This window comes from Suncus etruscus, chromosome 13 (genome assembly GCF_024139225.1).
Source record: "Suncus etruscus isolate mSunEtr1 chromosome 13, mSunEtr1.pri.cur, whole genome shotgun sequence".
Classification (NCBI taxonomy): Eukaryota; Metazoa; Chordata; class Mammalia; order Eulipotyphla; family Soricidae; genus Suncus; species Suncus etruscus.
Genome location: NC_064860.1, coordinates 12,052,025 through 12,076,556, shown reverse-complemented (window position 1 = coordinate 12,076,556; position 24,532 = coordinate 12,052,025).

Genomic DNA, 24,532 nt, shown 5'->3' with positions numbered 1-24,532 from the left:
TTTTGATTATGAATTCAGAGATAATGGATGTGAAAATGATCATACTTGTGCATTATAATGTATCTAATTTGTAAATATTTTACATATCTGTAATTTTAATAGTCTTTTTCCTGTGTTGACAATATTTATATTATATTATAATATAATAAATTATATTAATATATTATAATATAATAAATTATATTAATAATTTTTATTTTGACCAAAGTGGATTACAAATAATTCACAGTAGTATTTCAGATACATAGTGACATTGAATCAGGGGCATTCCCACCACCAATGTTGTCCTCCCTCCACCCCTGTTCAAAGCATGCATCCCATATTTTCCCTACTTTGCCCCCCAGACTGCCAGTATAAGTGGTCCCTTCTGTGTCTAGCCTGTTGTAGTTTGGGTATTTATTCTATTGTAGTTGGCTTTAGATTTGGGGTTCAAGTCTGATCATTTTTTATTTATACTCAAATTCATATGACTGTTTGGTCTTGGTGCCCTCTATTATTCCCTCCTCAATTTGTGAGGCAGAACAAGATGGTTCAAGTTATGTGTTTCTGTTTGAAGGTAAGAAAAAAAAAAGGAAAAGAGAAAAGGGGGTCAAAAATTTAAACAAGCAAAAAAAAAAAAACTGGAGGAGTCCTAGACTATAAATCTCAGTTTAAGATAAAAAAGGGAAAAAGGAAGGAAATATCTCTTAAGCTGTTGCATAATATTCATATTATCTTAATTAGTGGAATACTTATAAAAATTTTATATTTTCTAATTTCAGTAATGATAAATAATGCTTTCTATACATTTTTGTTCCTCTCTCTCTCTCTCTCTCTCTCTCTCTCTCTCCCTCTCTCTCTCTTTTTTTTTTTTTTTGGTTTTTGGGTCACAACTGGCAAAGCTCAGGGGTTACTCCTGGCTTTAAGCTCAGAAATCATCCCTGGCAGGCACAGGTGACCATATGGGATGCCTGGATTTGAACCACTGTCCTTCTGCATGGAAGACAAATGCCTTACTTCCATGCTATCTCGCTGGCCTTTCTGTTCCTCTCTTTAACACACTTCCACATACAACATTTATGAAATTTCTGGTTATTAATATATATTCTGTGAATTAAGTTCCCATAAAATTTAAATCTTGTCTTAACACTAAAGACAATTCCCAACACTTATAAAATACAAAAGTCCCAACATAAAAATATTAACTTTACTTAAATTGCTTATTTCTTTTTTATGATAGATGGTTCAATGGCACAAATGCTCACATTTAATAACCACGAGCAAAAATGTTTCTTAACTTATATATCACTTTATTTTGTCTTGTAAATATAACCAAAAATATTCCCTTGTTATTTATTGACACAATGAAGTAGGGTTTATGATTTGTGTTTATTCAGAGGGGTGTGGATATGAGGATGAGCTAAGCTCAAGGATCATTTGGAATTTTGTGTTTGGGATCACTGCTGGAGGGACTTAAGAGGAACATATACAGAGCCAGGGATTGATTCTAGTTGACCAAATCAAGATAATCTCCTTACTTGTTGTACTTTCTGACCCAAATTGTTTATTTTTAAATTTCAGCTAAAGTAAAAATAATTTACTTGATTACTTAATATTGTGTGACAATATAATTAATATTCTTTTGAATCTGACATTAAATAATTAGTGTATTTTAAACATGATAAAGTTCTACTTCAATGGGCATTTAATTTGACACTTATGAAATATGTTGTTTTTAAAACACCTATTAAAGTCCTGGGGTAATGATCAAGTGTATTATGATTCATAGAGATACTTGAAAAAAAAAACAAGTCTGGGAGTGGGAGAGTAGGGACACTTCAACTAGGTCCAGTTTACTATGATGCTTATTATGTATCAAGAAAAGCGAATGTGTCAAACAAGTAATATTCACAGTCAAATGCTTAACCAATATTTTCTTTTCTATCTACATTTCAGTTGTGTTAAGGTTCAGTTTTCAAGGAAATATAAACTTATAGAATAGAAATGATGACCCAATTCAGGGATTTTGGAAGACTGCCATTATGACAAACATGAGGTGAGCTGAATTCCTCCAATATTATTTCAGAGAAATTCCCAATACCTAGAAAATCACACAATCTTAACATGTTCCCATAATTTCTAATAAAATTTCATTTTTGTGTTTTAATTTGATGGTCATACTCTGAAAAATAAAACATTGATCATGAGCATAAGCTAAATCATCAGGTTATTATATTGTGGCCTAAGCAACTGGAGCCAACATGTAATCCTGTGCATTCAAAGGGGCCTCTTTTCCAAACCTAAAATGCTAAACAAGTCTAAAAATGTATCCTGTCTAAATGAGCAGTTGGTAAAGCAATCAGCCTTTCACATTGGAACAAGCAACAAACACATGCAATGACCCTAGCATTTCTCCTTTGATTTATAGCAGTCTTGGAAAGGATCTTAACAAGGTGGCACCGACCTTCAAGAGCAGTTGCACTCAATTTATTGTCTGAGTTGTTAAAGATGTTAATTAGATTAGGAATGTGCTGAGGCCCTTTTATTCCTTGCAGAAAGAAGAGTGTTTCTCGAATTTCTCTTTGAAACTCCGTTTTGTGGCATAAAAACACAGGAAAGAAGAAATCCTACACTCAAGGAAATTGTAGGGTCCCATTGAATTCCATAAAATTGTAAAAATTCCAATAACAACAGTTACAAAAGAGCCATGAAAGTACCAGACCTGTTTTTTAAAATAATATACTCCAATGATTCCTGCATTGTTTGATGTATAGAAGACAAGAAGTGGGGGTAGGGAATTGTAGATGGTCTATCATGGGGACCTGGGCTCCAAGGAATGGAAATCATATCAGAGCAAATTCAAGCTTGCCTCAAAAGGAAACAAAGAGTTTTTTGGAAATATAGCAGGCAGAGCTTTTTTACCCAGAGCAATAAACATCACCCTATGTCATTTTAATACCTGGACATGTATTTAAATAGTGAACTCAGCACTTAAGAGCTTGTTAGATACTTTACCTTTGAGATAATTTATTTGGGCTATTATGTTGCCAAAATAAGTTTGTCTTCAATAAAACAAAAAGAAAACCTAAAGCTATTCAGTGCATTACCTACAATGTCTACATAAGTAGACTATTCTTAGAATCCTAACTGGAAAGGTGAAAAATTAAGTGGGATAGTAAAACAATAAGGTTTATATAACAAGTGAAATGTTAATATTTAGCAACAATGATTACTGGTAGATATAAGATTTCTGTCAAGAATTCTCGTGAAAGAAATTCCCCCAGACTTTAGGTAAACTGCAAGAAAAGTATTCATTTACTTAAATATGCAGCATGATTATTCACAATAGCAGTCAAAGCAAATACTTAGAGAAAAGGTAAAAAAAAAATCAGTATTTTAAGCATGTAAAATCAGGCAAACTCATCCTTTGTAAAAAGAAGTTTTAAATACCCAGAAGTCTGTCACCAGCTGTCCACAGAGAGATTTCTTAAAAAAAAAAACAATATATACATATATACTGTTGGTATTATTAATTGGTAAGATTTTAAATTAGAAACATGAATACATATGACCTAAAATATAATATTGATATCATCATGTTTTTTAATTTTTAAGTTTCTTTATTAGAAGTGAGCATGCATAAGTATATCACATATTTTATACATACAGATATACACAAATTCATACAAGTTGTGAAAATATTAGAGCATAATCATGAGATCATAATTGAACTACATCCCTAACCTCCTCCTCTTCTTTTCTCTTCTTTTTCTTCTCTTCTGTGTCTTCTCTTCTTGTTCCTCTTCTTGTTCTTCTTGTTCTTGTTCTTCTTCTTCTTGTTCTTGTTCTTGTTCTTCTTCTTCTTCCCCTCCTCCTTTCTTTTCTTCTTCCTCTTCTTTCTCCTCCTCTTCTTCCCTTCCTTCTTCCTTTTTCCTCTTATTCCTCCTTTCTTCTTTTCACTCTTTCTCCAACTCCTTTTATCATTCTCTTTCTGGATTTCTGGGACTCCAGTGATTACTATAAGTTGTTTCTGTTGAATCTGTCAAAGAATTTTATTTTCATCTGTTCACATTCTTTGAGTAGTTTATCCATTGTCTGATAATTTGCTTTAAGGTTCTTTTCCAATCTCTTCTGCTGTATGGAGTTGTTCTTCATCTCATCCTATGGCTCACTCATTCTATCATTAGCTGCTGTAACTCTGTTGAAGAGGCTTTCCATTGAGGTTTTCATTTCATCTACAATGTTTTTCAGACCTTTTATTTCAGTTTGAAGTTTTCTGATTTCTATCTTCATATCCTCTTGATTTTTATTTGTGTTCCATTCAACTCAATTTATGCTTTTTTTGAGTTCTATGAGTTCTGTGAGCTCATATTTCTTCTCTAAACATCTTATCTTAGAGGATATATAGCTGGTTGGTATTTTTCGGGTTATCAGAGCTGCCATCTTTATTCTCTATAGATGGTTTTCTCCTGCATTGTTTCCCCCATTGCCAGGCTTGTAACGTGGTTCCAAATTTTATATAATAGATATATATTTTATGTATAATATGTATAATTAAATGTATGTGTATATAATAAGTTCATTAAATGAGATACTGGTTAAAAAAACTCAGGATAAGAATTTTACTGACAATGGTGCACAGAAGCAGATGTGGTGCTGGAATGTTTTGCTCATGAAACTCTACAAATTAGCAGTATTATAAAACATGGTGCCTCTAATAAGAAAATAATGCATAAAAGAACCAATGGGTATATCTGCAATGTGCTAATTTTTTTAATTAGACAGTAAGAATATGTACTGGCCATAAAATTCTGCCTATTAGTAACTAGTGAATAGAATCCTGTTATGTCACTCACTTACTGATATATTTCATCTAATATACATTAATTTAACAGAATTTATTCTACTTAACTAGGACTTGAACTTTTTCTATCATGGAAACAATATTTTAAGGAAAGCACTATACAAAATGATAAATTAGGGTTTTAACAAGATTGAGAATACTCATGTTGGGGGAATTAAGTTACATAAATGTGATAAAAATGTGAAGAATTATTAAAACGAAAACTTGAATCATTTGAATGAAAATGTTTTTTTTTTCAATTTGAATAAAATAGAATGTCACTTATAGTGCAGTAAAATGCAAAGTTCATTAAATTGAAACCAGCATGGTTGCTTTTTTAAAAAACAAAAGTAAAGAAATACATTGAGGAAGTGGAAAGAGATAAGGGTAGGAAAACTTCCCTAGATCCCATCATAGAGAACCAAATATTTCTTGGTAGAGTGTGTGGGTTCTCTTTTCCTTTTTTCATACTTAGAGTGATAGAAACTGGATACAAAAGCCACCCACTGAGTGGGAGAAACTATTCACCCAGTACCCATCAGATAAGGGGCTAATATCCAAAATATACAAGGCACTTACAGAACTTCACAAGAAAAAAAACCCCAACTAATCCCATCAAAATATGAGGATAAGAAATGGACAATTTGACAAAAAAGGAATACAAATGGCTAAAAGGCACGTGAAAAAAATGCTCCACATCACTAATCATCAGGGAGATGCAAATCAAAACAACTATGAAGTACCACCTTACACCACAGAGATTGGCACACATCACAAAGAATGAGAACAAGCAGTGTTGATGGGGATGTGGAAAGAAAGGAACTCTTATTCACTGCTGGTGGGAATGTCGTCTAGTCCAACCTTTATGGAAAGAAATATGGAGATTCCTTCCAAAACTGGAAATTGAGCCCCATACGATCCATTTAAACCACTGCTAGGGACATACCCTAGGAACACAAAAATACAATACAAAAATCCCTTCCTTACACCTATATTTATTGCAGCACCTTTTACCATAGCAAGACTCTGGAAACAACCAAGATGCCCTTCAACAGATGAATGGCTAAAGAAATTGTGGTATATATACATAATGGAATATTATGCAGGTGTCAGGAGAGATAAAGTCATGAAATTTTCCTATACATGGATGTACATGGAATATATTATGCTCAGTGAAATAATTCAGAGGGAGATAGTCTCAGAATAGTCTCACTCATCTATGGGTTTTAAGAAAAATGAAAGACATTCTTGCAATAATTTTCAGAGACAAAAGAGAGGAGGGCTGAAAGTTCCAGCTCACTTCATGAAGCTCACCACAAAGTGTGATGAGTGTAGTTAGATAAATAATTACATTGTGAACTATCCTAACAATGAGAATGAATGAGGAAAGTAGAAAGCCTGTCTAGAGTACAGGTGGGAGTGGGGTGGGGAGGAGGGAGATTTGGGGCATTGGGGATGGGAATGTTCCACTAGTGAAGGGGGGTATTCTTTACATGACTGAATACCAGCCATAATCATGTTTGGAATCAAGGTGTTTAAATAAAAATATTAATAAAAAAGAAAAGAAAAAACGATGCCAGTCATTTACCTTGAATACTTATCAGATTTTCATTTTTTAAATTAGTTTTAAATTAAAAGCATTGGTATCTGAATTTAACAGTGATGGTGCTTAGAATGTAGGGCAGTAAAAAAAAAAAAAAAAAGAAAGAAAAAGAAAAAAGTTTTTGCATGCTCCAAGGAACCCAAGTTGGAAACTTACTAGGAGAAGAGAGTGCTTCAAACAAAATTCCTTTATTCTAATTACAAGTATAATTGATATTCTGGGAAAACGGGATTCAGATTTTGCAAACAAGCTTTGAGCTTGAGTAGAGGATTGTTTTTTGGTGATTGAAAATAATTAGAGAGCCTCTTGCACTGTATGATTGTTTTTTCCACCCCCTTATGCATCTTCCTGGAAAGATGGTCAGAAATGGATTGGGGGGAGGGGAGAATAAACTAAAATAAATAGTGACAGGAAGGTTCTGAACATTGGAAATAGGTTAAATCTGCTTTAAATTAGGACTTTTCCTATGCATAAACAATTTATTTAAGTAACTCCAAAATATATATTTAAATAAACTTAAAATTTTTCCCTGAAATTCCCCCCCATGGATAGGGTTAAGGAGAGAAGTTTTTCTCCTCACCTCCAAATTTATATGTTGAAGTATGAACCCCATAATGTGACTATATTTGGATATGGGGGTCTCTCTAAGGGAGCAATAAGGGAGCCATATTAGAAACTACTGGTGGAGCTTAATTGAAAGGGCAAATTCTTACAAAGAAATAGAAAGAAGGTGACTATGGAAGTCTCCAAGAATGTCTCATCAGAAACAGAATTTGCTAAAGCAGTCTCATGAGCATTGTTTGGAAATAAAAAAAAGATCAGTCTTTAATACCCAACTCAAAGCTAATTAAATAGAATCAAGATATCCAAACCACAGCAAGCTATACACAAAGGGACTTGTTTTACTAGCAGTCCAGGGAGCTAAGAGTGAATGTATGAGGTGCATGCTAGAAATATGGTGGAGGAAGGCATCACTGGTGATCGGAATGACCCTAACCCACTGTCACTATGTACCTGAAATATAACTTTGAAAGACTTGTTATTCACATTGTTCTCAATAAAAATAATAAAAAAATAACATTCACAACAACAAAGTCACAAAAGTGTTATCAGAAAGCTAACGTTTTATTTTAGAAACCAGGAAACTATTAAAATGCTGAAAGATTTAAACATTGTCTTTTCTAAATGCATTCTAACTACTCAAGCCAGGTTTGTCTCTAGAAAGAAAGAAAGAAAAAATTTTCTATTAGATATATAATGGACTTTTAGTTTCCAAAATGTTGAGAAAACCATGCGATTTTTAATCATTCAATATGTACTAATTAATTGTAATATCTTAAAAAGATGAATACAAATGGTGTGCTGGACATTGCCATGTTTTATTTCAAGGTATTGTTTGTGTTTCGACCACACCAAGGGGTGCTGTCTGGGCTTCCTCCTGACTTAAACTCAGGGATCATTTCTGGTGGCAGTGGAGAAGACTCTATCAAGTGCTAGGGACCTGGGTCAGCAGCGTGCATTGGCCGCTGTCCTTTCTCTCAAGTCCCAAATCTTTTGTTTAATGGTTCTACTATCTGTTATAGGATATTTTTGAGGGAGGCAAGCATTCTGTTGTCTTAATGTATAGCTGTTGCTATAGGACTTTAGATATGTATTTACATTATATAATTTACTACAAAACATGATTAGTTACATTATGTACAATATCTAGTTATTACACGCTGATTCATCAGATAAACCCAAGAACAATTACAATCTTAGACTCGAATATATAATGCCATTCAATTTTGTCAAAACTTCTGTGGTTTGTGGCATTTTTCTGCAGCTTCATTCCCCCAAATATTTTATTCTCAAAATTTAGCAAATATCTTAGCAAATTAATTTACTTTTTATCTTGAGTTAATATATAACAGAGCCAGAAAGAGAAAAATCTAATATTTCTGGCAATCTCTATATTTCAAAAACACCAAGATATTGATGTTGTTGGCTTTGAATTTGGTGTTTAAGTATGATGTTTTTTTATTTCTACTCAATGTTCATATACCTGTTTGGTCTTGGTACCCTCCATTATTTCCCCCTCAATTTGTGAGGCAGAACAAGATGGTTCAAGTTATGTGGTTCTGTTTGGAGGGAAGAAAAAAGAAAGTGAAAAAACAATTTTTTTTTTTATTTAAACACCTTGATTACATACATGATTGTGTTTGGGTTTCAGTCATAAAAGGAACACCACCCATCACCAGTGCAACATTCCCATCACCCAAGTCCCAAATCACCCTCCTCCCCACCCAATCCCCGCCTGTACCCTAAACAGGCTCTACATTTCCCTCATACATTCTCAATATTAGGACAGTTCAAAATGTAGTTATTTCTCTAACTAAACTCATCACTCTTTGTGGTGAGCTTCCTGAGGTGAGCTGGAACTTCCAGCTCTTTTCTCTTTTGTGTCTGAAAATTATTATTACAAGGGTGTCTTTCATTTTTCTTAAAACCCATAGATGAGTGAGACCATTCTGCGTTTTTCTCTCTCTCTCTGACTTATTTCACTCAGCATAATAGATTCCATGTACATCCATGTATAGGAAAATTTCATGACTTCATCTCTCCTGACAGCTGCATAATATTCCATTGTGTATATGTACCACAGTTTCTTTAGCCATTCATCTGTTGAAGGGCATCTTGGTTGTTTCCAGAGTCTTGCTATGGTAAATAGAGCTGCAATGAATATAGGTGTAAGGAAGGGGTTTTTGTATTGTATTTTTGTGTTCCTAGGGTATATTCCTAGGAGTGGTATAGCTGGATCGTATGGGAGCTCGATTTCCAGTTTTTGGAGGAATCTCCATATCGCTTTCCATAAAGGTTGAACTAGACAGCATTCCCACCAGCAGTGGATAAGAGTTCCTTTCTCTCCACATCCCCGCCAACACTGTTTATTCTCATTCTTTGTGATGTGTGCCATTCTCTGGGGTGTGAGGTGGTATCTCATCGTTGTTTTGATTTGCATCTCCCTGATGATTAGTGATGTGGAACATTTTTTCATGTGTCTTTTGGCCATGCGTATTTCTTCTTTGTCAAAGTGTCTGTTCATTTCTTCTCCCCATTTTTTGATGGGGTTAGATGTTTTTTTCTTGTAAAGTTCTGTCAGTGCCTTGTATATTTTGGAGATTAGCCCCTTATCTGATGGGTATTGGGTGAATAGTTTCTCCCACTCAGTGGGTGGCTCTTGTATCCTGGGCACTATTTCCTTTGAGGTGCAGAAGCTTCTCAGCTTAATATATTCCCATCTGTTAATCTCTGCTTTCACTTGCTTGGAGAGTGCAGTTTCCTCCTTGAAGATGCCTGTAATGTCCTGTAGTGTTTTGCCTATGTGCTGTTCTATATATCTTATGGTTTTGGGGCTGATATCGAGGTCTTTAATCCATTTGGATTTTACCTTTGTACATGATGTTAGCTGGGGGTCTAAGTTTAATTTTTTGCAAGTGGCTATCCAATTGTGCCAACACCACTTGTTGAAGAGGCTTTCCCTGCTCCATTTAGGATTTCCTGCTCCTTTATCAAAAATTAGATGGTTGTATCTCTGGGGAACATTTTCTGAGTATTCAAGCCTATTCCACTGATCTGAGGACCTATCCTTATTCCAATACCATGCTGTTTTGATAACTGTTGCTTTGTAGTACAGTTTAAAGTTGGGAAAAGTAATTCCTCCCATATTCTTTTTCCCAATGATTGCTTTAGCTATTCGAGGGTGTTTATTGTTCCAAATGAATTTCAAAAGTGTCTGATCCACTTCTTTGAAGAATGTCATGGGTATCTTTAGAGGGATGGCATTAAATCTGTATAATGCCTTGGGGAGTATTGACATTTTGGTGATGTTAATCCTGCCAATCCATGAGCAGGGTATGTGTTTCCATTTCCGTGTGTCCTCTCTTATTTCTTGGAGCAGAGTTTTATAGTTTTCTTTGTATAGGTCCTTCACATATTTAGTCAAGTTGATTCCAAGATATTTGAGTTTGTGTGGTACTATTGTGAATGGGGTTGTTTTCTTAATGTCCATTTCTTCTTTATTACTGTTGGTGTATAGAAAGGCCATTGATTTTTGTGTGTTAATTTTGTAGCCTGCCACCTTGCTATATGAGTCTATTGTTTCTAGAAGCTTTTTGATAGAGTCTTTAGGGTTTTCTAAGTAGAGTATCATGTCATCTGCAAACAGTGAGAGCTTGACTTCTTCCTTTCCTATCTGGATTCCCTTGATATCCTTTTCTTGCCTAATCGCTATAGCAAGTACTTCCAGTGCTATGTTGAATAGGAGTGGTGAGAGAGGACAGCCTTGTCTTGTGCCAGAATTTAGAGGGAAGGCTTTCAGTTTTTCTCCATTGAGGATAATATTTGCCACTGGCTTGTGGTAGATGGCCTTCACTATATTGAGAAAGGTTCCCTCCATTCCCATCTTGCTGAGAGTTTTGATCAAGAATGGGTGTTGGACCTTATCAAATGCTTTCTCTGCATCTATTGATATGATCATGTGGTTTTTATTTTTCTTGTTATTGATGTTGTGTATTATGTTGATAGATTTACGGATGTTAAACCAGCCTTGCATTCCTGGGATGAAACCTACTTGATCGTAGTGGATGATCTTCTTAATGAGGCATTGAATCCTATTTGCCAGGATTTTGTTGAGGATCTTTGCATCTGCATTCATCAGTGATATTGGTCTGTAATTTTCTTTTTTGGTAGCGTCTCTGTCTGGTTTAGGTATCAAGGTGATGTTGGCTTCATAAAAGCTATTTGGAAGTGTTTCTGTTTGTTCAATTTCATGAAAGAGTCTTGCCAAGATTGGCAGTAGTTCCTCTTGGAAAGTTTGATAGAATTCATTAGTGAATCCATCTGGACCTGGGCTTTTGTTTTTCGGCAGACATTTGATTACTGTTTTAATTTCATCAATGGTGATGGGGGTGTTTAGATATGCTACATCCTCTTCCTTCAACCGTGGAAGATTATAAGAGTCCAAGAATTTATCCATTTCTTCCAGGTTCTCATTTTTAGTGGCGTAGAGTTTTTCAAAGTAGTTTCTGATTACCCTTTGAATCTCTGTCATATCAGTAGTGATCTCTCCTTTTTCATTCCTGATACGAGTTATCAAGTTTCTCTCTCTCTCTTTCTTTGTTAGGTTTGCCAGTGGTCTATCAATCTTGTTTATTTTTTCAAAGAACCAACTTCTGCTTTCGTTGATCTTTCGGATTGTTTTTTGAGTTTCCACTTCGTTGATTTCTGCTCTCAGCTTTGTTATTTCCTTCTGTCTTCCTGTTCTTGGGTCCTTTTGTTGAGCATTTTCTAGTTCTATTAGCTGTGTCATTAAGCTACTCAGGTAAGCTCCTTCTTCCTTCCTGATGTGTGCTTGCAAAGCTATAAATTTTCCTCTCAGTACTGCTTTTGCTGTGTCCCATAAGTTCTGAGAGTTTGTGTCTTTATTGTCATTTGTTTCCAGGAACCTTTTTATTTCCTCCTTGATTTCATCTCGGACCCACTGGTTATTGAGCATGAGGCTGTTTAACTTCCAGGTGTTAAAGTGTTTCTTCTGAGTCCCTTTGGAGTTCACAAATAATTTCAGAGCCTTGTGGTCAGCGAAGGTAGTCTGCAAAATTTCTATCCTCTTGATCTTATGGAGGTATGTTTTATGTGCCAGCATGTAGTCTATCCTGGAGAATGTCCCATGTACATTGGAGAAGAATGTGTATCCAGGTTTCTGGGGATGGAGTGTCCTATATATATCCACTAGGCCTCTTTCTTCCATTTCTCTCCTCAGGTCTAGTATATTCTTGTTGGGTTTCAGTCTGGTTGACCTGTCCAGTGTTGACAAAGCCGTGTTTAGGTCCCCCACAATTATTGTGTTGTTGTTGATATTATTTTTCAGATTTGTCAGCAGTTGTATTAAATATTTTGCTGGCCCCTCATTCGGTGCATATATGTTTAGGAGAGTGAATTCTTCCTGCTCTACGTACCCCTTGATTAATATAAAATGTCCGTCTTTGTCCCTTACAACCTTCCTGAGTATAAAGTTTGCATTATCTGATATTAGTATGGCCACTCCAGCTTTTTTATGGGTGTTGTTTGCTTGGATAACTTTTCTCCAGCCTTTTATTTTGAGTCTATGTTTGTTCTGACTATTCAGGTGCGTTTCTTGTAGGCAGCAGAAGGTTGGATTGAGTGTTTTGATCCATTTAGCCACTCTGTGTCTCTTAACTGGTGCATTTAGTCCATTGACGTTGAGAGAAAGAATTGTCCTGGGATTTAACGCCATCTTTATTTCAAAATTTGGTGTGTCTTTTGGGTAGTCTTGTCTTAGATTAGGTCTTTCAGTTTTTCTCTTAAGACTGGTTTTGTGTCTGTGAAGTTTCTGAGCTGTTTTTTGTCTGTGAAACCATGTATTCTTCCATCAAACCGGAAAGTGAGTTTTGCTGGGTATAGTATTCTGGGTGAAGCATTCATTTCATTCAGTCTTGTCACAATATCCCACCACTGCTTTCTGGCATTGAGCGTTTCTGGTGACAGGTCTGCTGTAAATCTCAGGGAAGCTTGCTTGAACATGATTTCCCCTTTTGATCTTGCTGTTTTCAGAATTCTGTCTCTATCTGTGGGATTTGTCATTGTGACTAGGATGTGTCTTGGGGTGGTTTTTCTGGGGTCTCTTTTGGTTGGTACTCTTCGGGCATGCAGGATTTGATCACATATATTCTTTAGCTCTGGGAGTTTCTCTTTAATGATGTTCTTGACCATTGATTCTTCCTGGAAATTTTCTTCCTGGGTCTCTGGGACTCCAATGATTCTTAAGTTGTTTCTGTTGATCTTATCATAGACTTCTATTTTCGTCTGTTCCCATTCTTTGACTAATTTTTCCATTGTCTGCTCATTTGCTTTAAGTTTTTTGTCCAATCTCTCCTGCTGTATGGAATTGTTATGTATCTCATCTTCCACAGCACCAAGTCTATTCTCAGCTTCTGATACCCTGTCCCAGAGCTTATCCATTTTGTCATTCACTTCGTTTACTGAGTTTTTCAGGCCTGTTAGTTGACATGTTATTTCAGTTTGGAGTTTTGTCATTTCTGCCTTCATATTTTCTTGGTTCTTATTATTGTTCTGTTCAACTCGATCCATGGTTTCTTGGAGTCTGTTGAGCACCTTCCATATTGCTAGTCTAAAGTCCTTATCTGAGAGGTTGATTAGTTGTTCAGTCATTATCTGTTCCTCAGAATTGTCATCTTCATTCTCTATGTCTGATGCTGGCCTGCGCTGTTTCCCCATTGTCACATTTGTATTGTGGGTTTTTCTACGTGTTGTAGTGGTATTCATTGTCTATATGATGTAGGCAGCACACTCCTCTGGCTCCTCCCTTTCTGGATGGGCTGACTTGCCTCTAAGGGAGGGGAGTCCTCAGTGGATGAAGCCTCACACTGGGTCAAATCTTAGGCCCGAGCATGTAACAGAGAAGACAGTCCAGAGAGAAATGTTTGCTTCTGTGATATAGCGCCGTTCTTAGTGTGATTTTTCCTTCTTGTTGCAATGGAGTTCTTTCCTTAGAAAGAGTGCACGGCTTCGCCACGCGGCCGTGCTCCTCTGAGCCTCTTTTTGCCCCACTCGCAAGAGTTTCACGCAAGAGGACAGTAGACAGACATAGACAGGTCACACTCACAGTCTTTCACAGCTGAGCCCCACTGGGCCGGTGTACTTTCGCGGATTTTCCCCACCTGGTGTCACACACAGGGAGCCAGCTTTTGCAAAGGATAGCCGGTTTTTATGCTCTGAAGTCCCTCCCTGAAAATGGCGTCTGGGCGAGCGAGGTTTCTGGAGGCTCTTTTTGCCCCACTCGCAAGAGTTTCACGCAAGAGGACAGTAGACAGACATAGACAGGTCACACTCACAGTCTTTCACAGCTGAGCCCCACTGGGCCGGTGTACTTTCGCGGATTTTCCCCGCCTGGTGTCACACACAGGGAGCCAGCTTTTGCAAAGGATAGCCGGCTTTTATGCTCTGAAGTCCCTCCCTCATGAAAAAACAATTTAAGAGAAGAAAGATAAAAAGAAAGAAAAACATAAAAACCATACAAAATATCAAACAAAAGAACCCGAAAAGCACCATAGCAATAAAGTCAACCAAACAATAACCATGGTCCTGAAATGAAAACAAAACAAAGCACATTAAAAAACAGCAATAACAACAACAATAACAAAAAAATTTTATTTGTGCTTTTTATTTGCATAGGCACAGTAAATATGGTGAGATAAGAAAGGGAATTCTCTTGGTCTAAGAGATAAAGGGTTTCTATGCTCTTGAAGCATACTGTCACTGTTCTCAGTTTTAACCAAATTCTATTTTGCTCAGCTGTTCTTTTACTTGTCTTGATTAATTTTCTTTCCATTCTTCTCTAGAATAATTCATCACCTCTCTAACCTTGTCTATAAACTATAAATAGGTGTTTACAGATATGTTTACTGAATATTTATTTTTGTTTTAAGGCCCCTCAAACTCAGTATGATACAAATCTAAATCTTTCTCCTGCCACCTCCCCAGATTATAATTCTCTTCCAGTTTTATTAATCCCAATGAGTCATCACCATCTTCTAAAGAGTTTCTTCAATCATAATTTAAAAGTTATCCATGACATCTACCTTGTCTCCAATACACTAACTCCATCCCTCAATCATAATTCTTATTGATAGTTTCCTAAAAATCTAGGTTTATTTATTCTCCTCTAAGTGAACAAATTATCCAAATACTGGTCATAAGCATCCATCATACTAGTTAAGATGAAACCTTCCAAGCAAGTCTTTTATGTCTTCCTAGCTTGACCCATCATGATTTTTCTCCAATGGATTTTATTCAACTAAAGTTATTTCTTAAACAACTATATGCAATTCATCTTGTTTAAAAATTCATCTTCAATTTTATTTTATGTTATTTTTAGTGTTTGGGCTACACCAGATGATGCTCAGGCTATGATAACTCCTGGCTATGCGTTCTGAAATCGCTCCTAGCTTGGGGGACCATATGGGATGCCGGGGAATTGAACCGAGGTCTGTCCTAGGTCAGCCTAGTGCAAGGCAAACACTCCACTGGTGCGCCAATGCTCTGGCCCCTGTTAACAAATTTTTAACTGTATTTCATGGGCAATTTACTGACATAAATGTAAAAAATACTATTAAAAATGCTCCCTTTTTATCCTTAGTCCATATATCATTGGGATATTCAATCATATTTAATAGCAATTTTTATCTTTTCACCTGAGTAGTTACCTATTATATATTTTATTATATTGACTCGATTTTTTAAAAAAAGTGATATTAAAATTTCTCCCTCTCCTTTTTTTCTCTTAGACGTTGCAGTTTGAAATTTTGTTATTGAAGGGATATCAATTTATCTCCTTACAACCCTCAGTTCTTGTCCAGAACGATCATTCTCAATCCTAAAAACAATCTTTCTACTTTCCTTTCCAGAAAGTATAGCTGCCTAGTGTTAATATCAGGCCGGTTTTATATACTTTATCTTTTCTCCCCCTTTTAATCAGCTCTAGTTTTCCTTACTATAACTTGCTCTAATGCCCTTCTCTTTTCACACTTTCCCACCCTAAATTCTTCCTACTAATGAGTACAGGTTGAAAATATTTCTGAACTCTGACTGGGCTTTCAAGGCCTGTGGGGCTATCAGGTTTACGTATCACTAAGTTTATAAATTGGGAGGTTAATTTTAGTCACTGAGTATTCATAAAACCCTTTGCTCCTTGGTGCCTTTACCCAGTCTTTGCTTTCATTCATTTTTTAGCATGATATCCAACTCTTCTGTTTCCTCATCTGTGGTTGGGGTGTTAAGTGTTGATGAGATAATTTTTGGACCAATACCAGGGAGTGTTTAAAAAGTTAATGTCTGTGGCACTGACTAATGATCTCACAGTGTATATAACCGGCATACTTGAACTCGTCGTGTTACTGAATTATCCTTAGGGTAACAGTAACCTAGTACTATGCCTGGGTGGTCATTAGCAGCAAAGTAAGGAGATGATGTGTGTGTGTGGTGAAGGGAGATGAGGGGACTGAGAGAGGTGGTCTGGTGCTTCCCACACAATTATAATTTTGTTGCATTATCACTTACATTCTGTTGCACATAAATTTATATACAAGGAAGTCTTTTCATTTTACATGTATATATTTCACTGCTTCTCAAACTGCTATCATTTCTAGTAAAAGTAAAATATGACTTTACTACCTGTGCGGCTTTTAATTTTAAAATGACTGTGAAAGTCCTAATACTTTTCCAGCTTATCCAAATTCTTACAATACTCATTTGGAAAGAAATGTCATTAATAATTCATTATTGTTTTGAACTTATGTATTCTGATGAACTCATAAGAGAAAACAATAGCACTAAAAATTAGTTAATTATTGTAAGTTTTCTTATAGTAATAGTTGGAGTTTTTCCACTTGTTAAATGATTCTGAAAGTCCAGTGAATTAGGGAGGTCTGAGGAAAGAATGGAAATGAACAATTTTATGTTTAGAAGCATATATAAATTTCTCAGGATATAGAATCTCAAATGTTATTGATATGATAAAAACAATAAATCATTACTTCTACAACATTGTCTTTGCATTTGAGTTACACATGCATAGAAAAGCTAACTCTAAGCCTAATTAAGAAAAATTTTAATCTCTACTACAGTGCAAACATAAAATTATTGACTCTTACCTAATATATATTAGTTACATTGGCAATTTACCACAGTAAACATAACTGGATTGTTACCTCTGAACTCGGTCTAGCAGAGTTCATGGACAATGAGAGTCAGTCATGGACAATAAGAAAACACACAAAAAATCAAACAAATATACAAGGGCCTTCTCAACTTTAGGGTTACCTGGACAGCCACAATATACCAACTTTGTTCCCAGCACAAAAGTTATTGTTTAAGCTCACTGAGATATTAAACACAGTTTATAAGCACAACAAAATTCATTGGGTACATTAAAAAATTTGACTGGTTTGGGGCCAGAGAGGTGGTGCTAGAGGTAAGGTGTCTGCCTTACAAGTGCTAGCCAAGGAAGGACCTTGGTTCGATACCCTGGCGTCCCATATGATACCCCCAAGCCAGGGGCAATTTCTGAGCGCTAGCCAGGAGTAACACCTGAGAATCAAATGGGTGTGCCCCCCCCAAAAAAAAAGAAAACGAAATTTGACTGGTTTATTTTATGTAGCTAATCAGCAATCTTTCTTAAAGAATAGAGTAAAATTGTGACAATTTCCTGTTTTTTTTTTTTTTTGTTTTATCAATTTGCCAATAGTGCCTCCACATTAAAAATGCCCCAAACTTTTTGTTCTGTTCTTTTTAGGGGCACATGCTTATTTTTTCATGGATGTACATTAGCTTGCCCTTTTCATTCTCTAAGACATACCTATTCTGTCTTTCCCAGAAGACTATTCCAATCTTTGGGTTTTTGTTTGGGGGGCTATTCCACAGATCACACATCATTTTTACTATCTTATTTTAAAGGTCTACTGAAAAAATAAGGGCTAAATAAAGGAGAAAGAGTATATAATGCCAATATAAAAAAGTTTATTTTATAATAATATATAAAATATATTTCAGGGGCCGGGCGGTGGCGCTAGAGGTAAGGTGCCTGCATTGCCTGCGCTAGCCTTGGACGGACAGTGGTTCGATCCCCCGGTGTCCCATATGGTCCCCCAAGCCAGGAGCAACTTCTGAGCGCATAGCCAGGAATAACCCCTGAGCATTACCGCGTGTGGCCCAAAAACCAAAAAAAAAAAAAAATTTTTCAGGACCCTAGTGATATTTCAGGACCAGGCTAATGGTGCAACAAGCAGACCTTTGTCTTGCACATTAAACACACCTAAGCCAGATTTAATTTCTGGGACCCAGGATGCCCCACAAATGCTCCAGGAGCAAGCTTTGAGCACCACTATGTAGAACTCCAAAACAAAACAGAACAAAACAAACAAAAGAAGGACAGAAAGATAGTATAGTGAGTAAAATGCTGGCATGTGCATGACCTGAGCTTGATTCCTGGCATCCTATATGGTCCCTTGAGCACTGCCAGAAGTAACTCCTGAGTGACAGAAGTAATTTTCAGGTGTTCCTAATTTCCCAAGCCCCCCCCCAAATACAAAGAGAAAGAATAAAATAATTTTAAAGTGATATCCAATAATGCATATACAATAAATCTTTTCTGAGAATAAGAGGATGGAGGAGATTCAATAAAAAGCCATCTGGATTTTAGAGAAGTTTCATTGGAGAAAATGTTTGTTTAAGCAAAGACTTAGAAGTTAATAACTCAAGGCCTATCATGGCATACAAACAAAAATTTTTTTCTTACAGTGTGATCATAAAAGGCTTAAAAAGTAGAGATGGGCTAATGGGTTATGTAATGAGCTAGTATTTTACTAATTGGGAGCTGTAAAAAGATTTTGAGCAAAAGAAGAAAACTGTAAAACAGTAAACAGAGAGCAGTTACCAAAGTTCTATTCAGTTTTGTTAAATTATTTGTATTCATTTTTGGGAAGAGGGCACATCTGGCTTGTTCTTAGGCCTTACTATTAATGGCTTTGTCCTCAATGATCATTCCTGCTGGCTTAGGGGGGTCATATAGGTACTGGGGATCAACACTGGGTCCACTGAGTACAAAACAAGTACCTTAAGCTTTGTAGTGTTCTTCTGATCCCTATTTTTTATTTCTTACTTATTTTGTTTTGATTCACTTTTTATTTAGTTTCTGAATAGTCAGAAATAAATATATTGCTACAGCACAAATTATTAGTAGTCAGCCTGTGTCACATGCCACACAAGAATTCAACAACACCATTAGTGGTTCATAACCTAGTAAGTACAGTAAATATCATCTTTACATACTTGAAATTAAAAATATGTTAGCATAAGGCCATAGAGATAGAGTAGCAGGTACCATGGTTGTTAGACATGCAGTTGACCCAGAATTTTGATCTGTAGGTCCCCAACAGAAATGATCTTTGAGCACAGAGTGAGTAGCAGCCTCTAAGCATTTCTGGGTCTGACCACAAAAATAAACACAACAAAGTATAAATAAGACTATCAAATTCTAATCTTACAATCAAACAGTTATTTAGCTATCACTAAGTTAGGAAACTCTAACAGTGATCAAGGTGAGAGATGAGAAATATCTAAACTATGACTGTAACCTGTAGCCTGTAAGGCTATATAAGACAGAGAAAACTGGAGAAATATTTTAGAAGTAGAAAGGCTAGGACACAGAAAAATAAAAAGAAACAGATAAAATGTGAGGAAGATTCTTTATACATTTGTGATACTATTCATAAATTTATTCACACACACGAAGGCAATTACTCAACTTTAGACCATATATATAAAATATATCTACTTGACATATATCACTGATAAAATGTCATGTAGTATAATTTGCAGTTTAATGACTGTGAGAAAATTTTGTGCTCCTGTTATTGTCTGAATCGGAAATACTTTTGATAGACTTGTTAGTACATTTTAAGATACTAACTCTTCACATAGCATAGGCTTTGATTTATACATATGACACATCCTGACTTTTTCCAATGTATCTTTTTTTTTTTTCAGGCTACACCAGGGATGTTCAACGATTACTTGCTCTGCACTTAGAAATTGCTGCTGGTGGTGCAGGAAGACCATAGCTGATGCCAAAGGTCAAGCCTGGGCTTGCCATGTGCAAGACAAGTACCCTCCTTGTTACTATTACTCCAGTCCCTCCAAAGAGTTCATTAAGTTTGAAAAAATTGATAACTATTGCTTTGTAGAACAGTTTAAAGTTGGGGAAAGTAATTCCTCCCATATTCTTTTTCCCAATGATTGCTTTAGATATTCTAGGGTGTTTATTGTTCCAAATGAATTTCAAAAGTGCCTGATCCACTTCTTTGAAGAATGTCATGGGTATCTTAAGAGGGATCACATTAAATCTGTACAATGCTTTGAATCTCTACCATATTAGTAGTGATCTCTCCTTTTTTATTCCTAATATGAGTTATCAAGTTTCTCTCTCTTTCTTTGTTAGTTTTACCAGTGGTCTATCAATCTTGTTTATTTTTTCAAAGAACCAACTTCTGCTTTTGTTGATCTTTTGGATTGTTTTTAGTGTTTCCACTTCATTGATTTCTTCTCTCAGCTTTGTTATTTTCTTTTTTCTCCCTATTTTTGGGTCCTTTTGTTGAGTATTTTCTAATTCTATGAGCTGCGTCATTAAGCTATTCAGGTATGCCCCTTCTTCTTTCCTGATGTGTGCTTGCAAAGCTATATATATTCCTCTCAGTAACGCTTTTGCTGTGGCCCATAGGTTCTGATAGTTTGTGTCTCCATTGTCATTTGTTTCTAGGAAGGTTTTGATTTCCTCTTTCATTTCATCTGGGACCCACTGGTTATTCAGTACTAGGCTGTTTTACTTTCAGGTATTAAAGTTTTTCTTCTTTGTCCCTTTGTAGTTCACATATAATTTCAGGGCCTTGTGGTCAGCGAAGGTAGCCTGCAAAATTTCTATCCTCTTGGTATTATGGAGGTATGTTTTGTGTGCTAGCATGTAGTTTATGTGGAGAATGTCCCATAGACATTAGACAAGAATGTGTATCCGGGTTTCTGGGGGTGAAGTGTCCTGTATATATCTACTAGAACTCTTACTTCCGTTTCTCTTTTTAGGTCTAGTATATTCTTGTTGGGTTTCAGTCTGGTTGGCCTGTCAAGTGTTGACAATGCAGTGTTGAGATCTCCCAGAATTATTGTGTTGTTATTGATATTATTTTTCAGATTTGTCAACAATTTCATTAAATATTTTGCTGGCCCCTCATTCAGTGCATATATGTTTAGTGGAGTGATTTCTTCCTGCTGTACGTATCCCTTGATTAATACAAAATGTCCATCTTTGTCCCTTACAACTTTCCTAAGTATAAAGTTTGTATAAACTGGTATTAGTATGGCCACTTATGCTTTTTTATGGGCGTTGTTTGCTTGGATAATTTTCCTCCAGCCTTTTATTTTGAGTCTATGTTTGTTTTACCTATTCAGGTGCTTTTCTTGTAGGCAGCAGAAGTTTGGATTGAGTTTTTTGATCCATTTAACCACTCTGTGTCTCTTAACTGGTGCATTTAGTCCATTGACATTTAGAGAAAGAATTGTCCTGGGATTTAGTGCCATCTTTATATTGAAGTTTGGTGTGTCTGTTGGTCAGTCTTGTCTTAAAGTAGGCCGTTCAGTTTTTCTTTTAAGAATGGTTTTGAGTCTGTAAAGTTTCTGAGCTGTTGTTTGTCTATGAAACCATGTATTCTTCCTTCAAACCTAAAAGTGAGTTTTGCTGGGTGGAGTATTCTAGGCAAAGCATTTATTTTATTGAGTTTTGTCATTATGTCCCACCACTTCCTTCTGGCCTTGAGTGTTTCCAGTGACAGGTCGGCAGTAAATCTCAAAGATGTTCCCTTGAATGTAATTTCTCTTTTTTTATCTTGCTGCTTTCAGAATTCTGTCTCTATCTGTAGGATTCGTCATTGTGACTAGGATGTGTCTTGGGGTGTTTTTTCTGGGGTCTCTTTTAGATGGTACTCTTCGGGCATGCAGGATTTGATCACATGTATTCATTAGCTCTGGTAGTTTTCTTTAATGATGTATTTGACCATTGATTCTTTCTGGAGATTTTCTTTCTGGGTCTCTGGGACTCTAATGATTCCCAAGTTGTTTCTGTTGAGCTTATCATAGACTTCTATTTTCATCTGTTCCCATTCTTTGAGAAATTTTTCCATTGTTTGATCATTTGCTTTAAGGCTTTTTTCCAATTTCTTCTGCTGTATGGAGTTGTTATTCATCTCATCTTCCAGTGTATTAATTCTCTCCTCAGCTGCTGTTAATCCGTGGAAAAGCTCAACCATGTTTTTCTTCAATTCATCTACTGAGTTTTTCAGACCTGTTTTTTGACCTGAAATTCCAGTTTGGTGTTTTCTGATTTCTATCTTCATATTCTCTTGATTCTTATTAGTGTTCTCTTCTATACTTTCTTCGAGTTCTTTGAATATCTCCATATTGTGACTCTAAACTCCTTATCCAAGAGACTGACTAGTTGGTTGGTCATGTTCAAGTCATCAGAGTTGCCATCATCATTCTCTATGTCTGGCACTGCCATGAGTTGTTTGCCCATTTTCACACTTGTATTGTGGGTTTTTCTACGTGTTGTGGTTGTATTCATTGGCTAAATGATGTGCACAGCCGGGAAGCAAAGCAGAGCAGCTGTGCTCCTCTGGCTCCACCTTTTTTGGGCTTGTAAACTCACCTCCTGGGAAGGCAAATTGGGGTGCTCGCATCTGAGTTCCAGCAGAGTTCAGTGGCATCCCCTTTCTGGGCCTGTAAGCTCACCTCCAGGGAAGGCTCCAGGGAAGGCGAGCCTTCTCCACAGATGAGCCACACACAGGATGAAATCAGGCCGAAAATGGAGCACAGCACAGAAGACAGGCAGATAGGGTTGCTGGCATCTGAGTTCCAGCAGAGTTCAGCAGCTTCCCCTTTCTGGGCTTGTAAAGTCAGACATTTCTTACTCACTCACTCACTCACTCACTCACTCACTCACTCACTCACTCACTCACTCACTGGGTAGCTTCAGAATGCAATTTTGGGGGGGTTCGCTTCCCAGGGCTCTGTGGAGAGCTTCAAGAATTCAGAAAAGACAGAGAAGCACAGGACAGGGCTCCCTTCAGGTCCTCAGTTTCCTCATAAGAAGTACAGCAGGGTGGAGACTCTGCAGGTGAAGCAATCAGCACTTTACCTGGCAGTCCCCACCTCAGGAGCAATTTCTGAGCACATATTCAGGAGTATCCCCTGAGAGTCACTGGATGTGGCCAAAAAAAGTTATTCATTAAAACTTATTTTTATTAAGATGCTAGAGTAAAATCACAGCACGTGGGGCTTTTGGGCTTTTGTGTTGCATGTGACTATTTCGAATTTGATCCTTGGTAGCCTATATGATTACTCTGCCTTTGCCAGGAGTCATTGGTCTGTTTGTTTGGTTTTGATCCACACTCGGATCAGTTGTTACTCCTGACTCTGCATTCAGAAATTATTCCTGGTAAATTCGGGGGACCATATGGACTGCTGAGGATTGAAACGAGTCAGTTGAATGCAATGCAAACTCTACCCTCAGGGTCATTTATGAGCACAGTGCTAGGAAAAAAACTCAAACTGCATTACTGGCCCCAAACCATCTGCCCTGACATCATGTTACATCACATCATGGGTCCTGAAAATTTAATCATCCAATGTGGTTTGCCAAGTATCACTGAAAGTTGCCTCACATTTCCTAAGCAGTATTTGGGATGTATGTGTGTATGTGTGACAGAGAGAGAGACAGACAGAAACAAAGACAGGGACAGGAGACAGAGAGATAGGAATAGAGACAGAGAGAGGAGTCTTTGGAGAATAAAATTTTAGTCAGTGTAACCTAATAAAAAAGAGTTTTAATTTCATCTCAGATAAAAGTCTAAAGTTCTTTCCTTATCTACAGTCTTCTCCATTCAATCACATCTATTGGCTTTGTGAAGGAATATGAAAAGTATAAAGTTGACTTTAATGTAGAACCATTTGTTTTCTTTGCACTTGACTGGCCAGTGGTGTTTCATCATTGAAGATGCCTTAAGCTTCAAGGTCATGGCATTTTCTGCCTACATTTTTCTTCTATGTACCTTATGGTTTCAGGTCTGATATCACGGACTTTAAACCATTTTGATTTGACCTTTGTGCATGATGTTAAGGAGAGGTCTGTGTTCATTGTTTTGCATGTAGTTAATATGTTTTCTCAGCACTATTTGTTGAAGAGGCTTATTTTGCTACATTTTCATTTCTTGCTCCGTATCAAAAATTGTTTGTAAATATGTGAGCCACTCTTTGGGTATTCAAGTCTACTCCATTGACTTGAAGGTCTGTCTTTATACCAAAACCATACCGTTTTAATGACTACTGCTTTGTAATACAGTTTAAAGTTGAGAAGGTGATTTCTCTTATCTGGTTTTTATTTTCTTTTCATTTTCTTTTTTCTTTTATATTTTTTTTTTGCCAAGGAT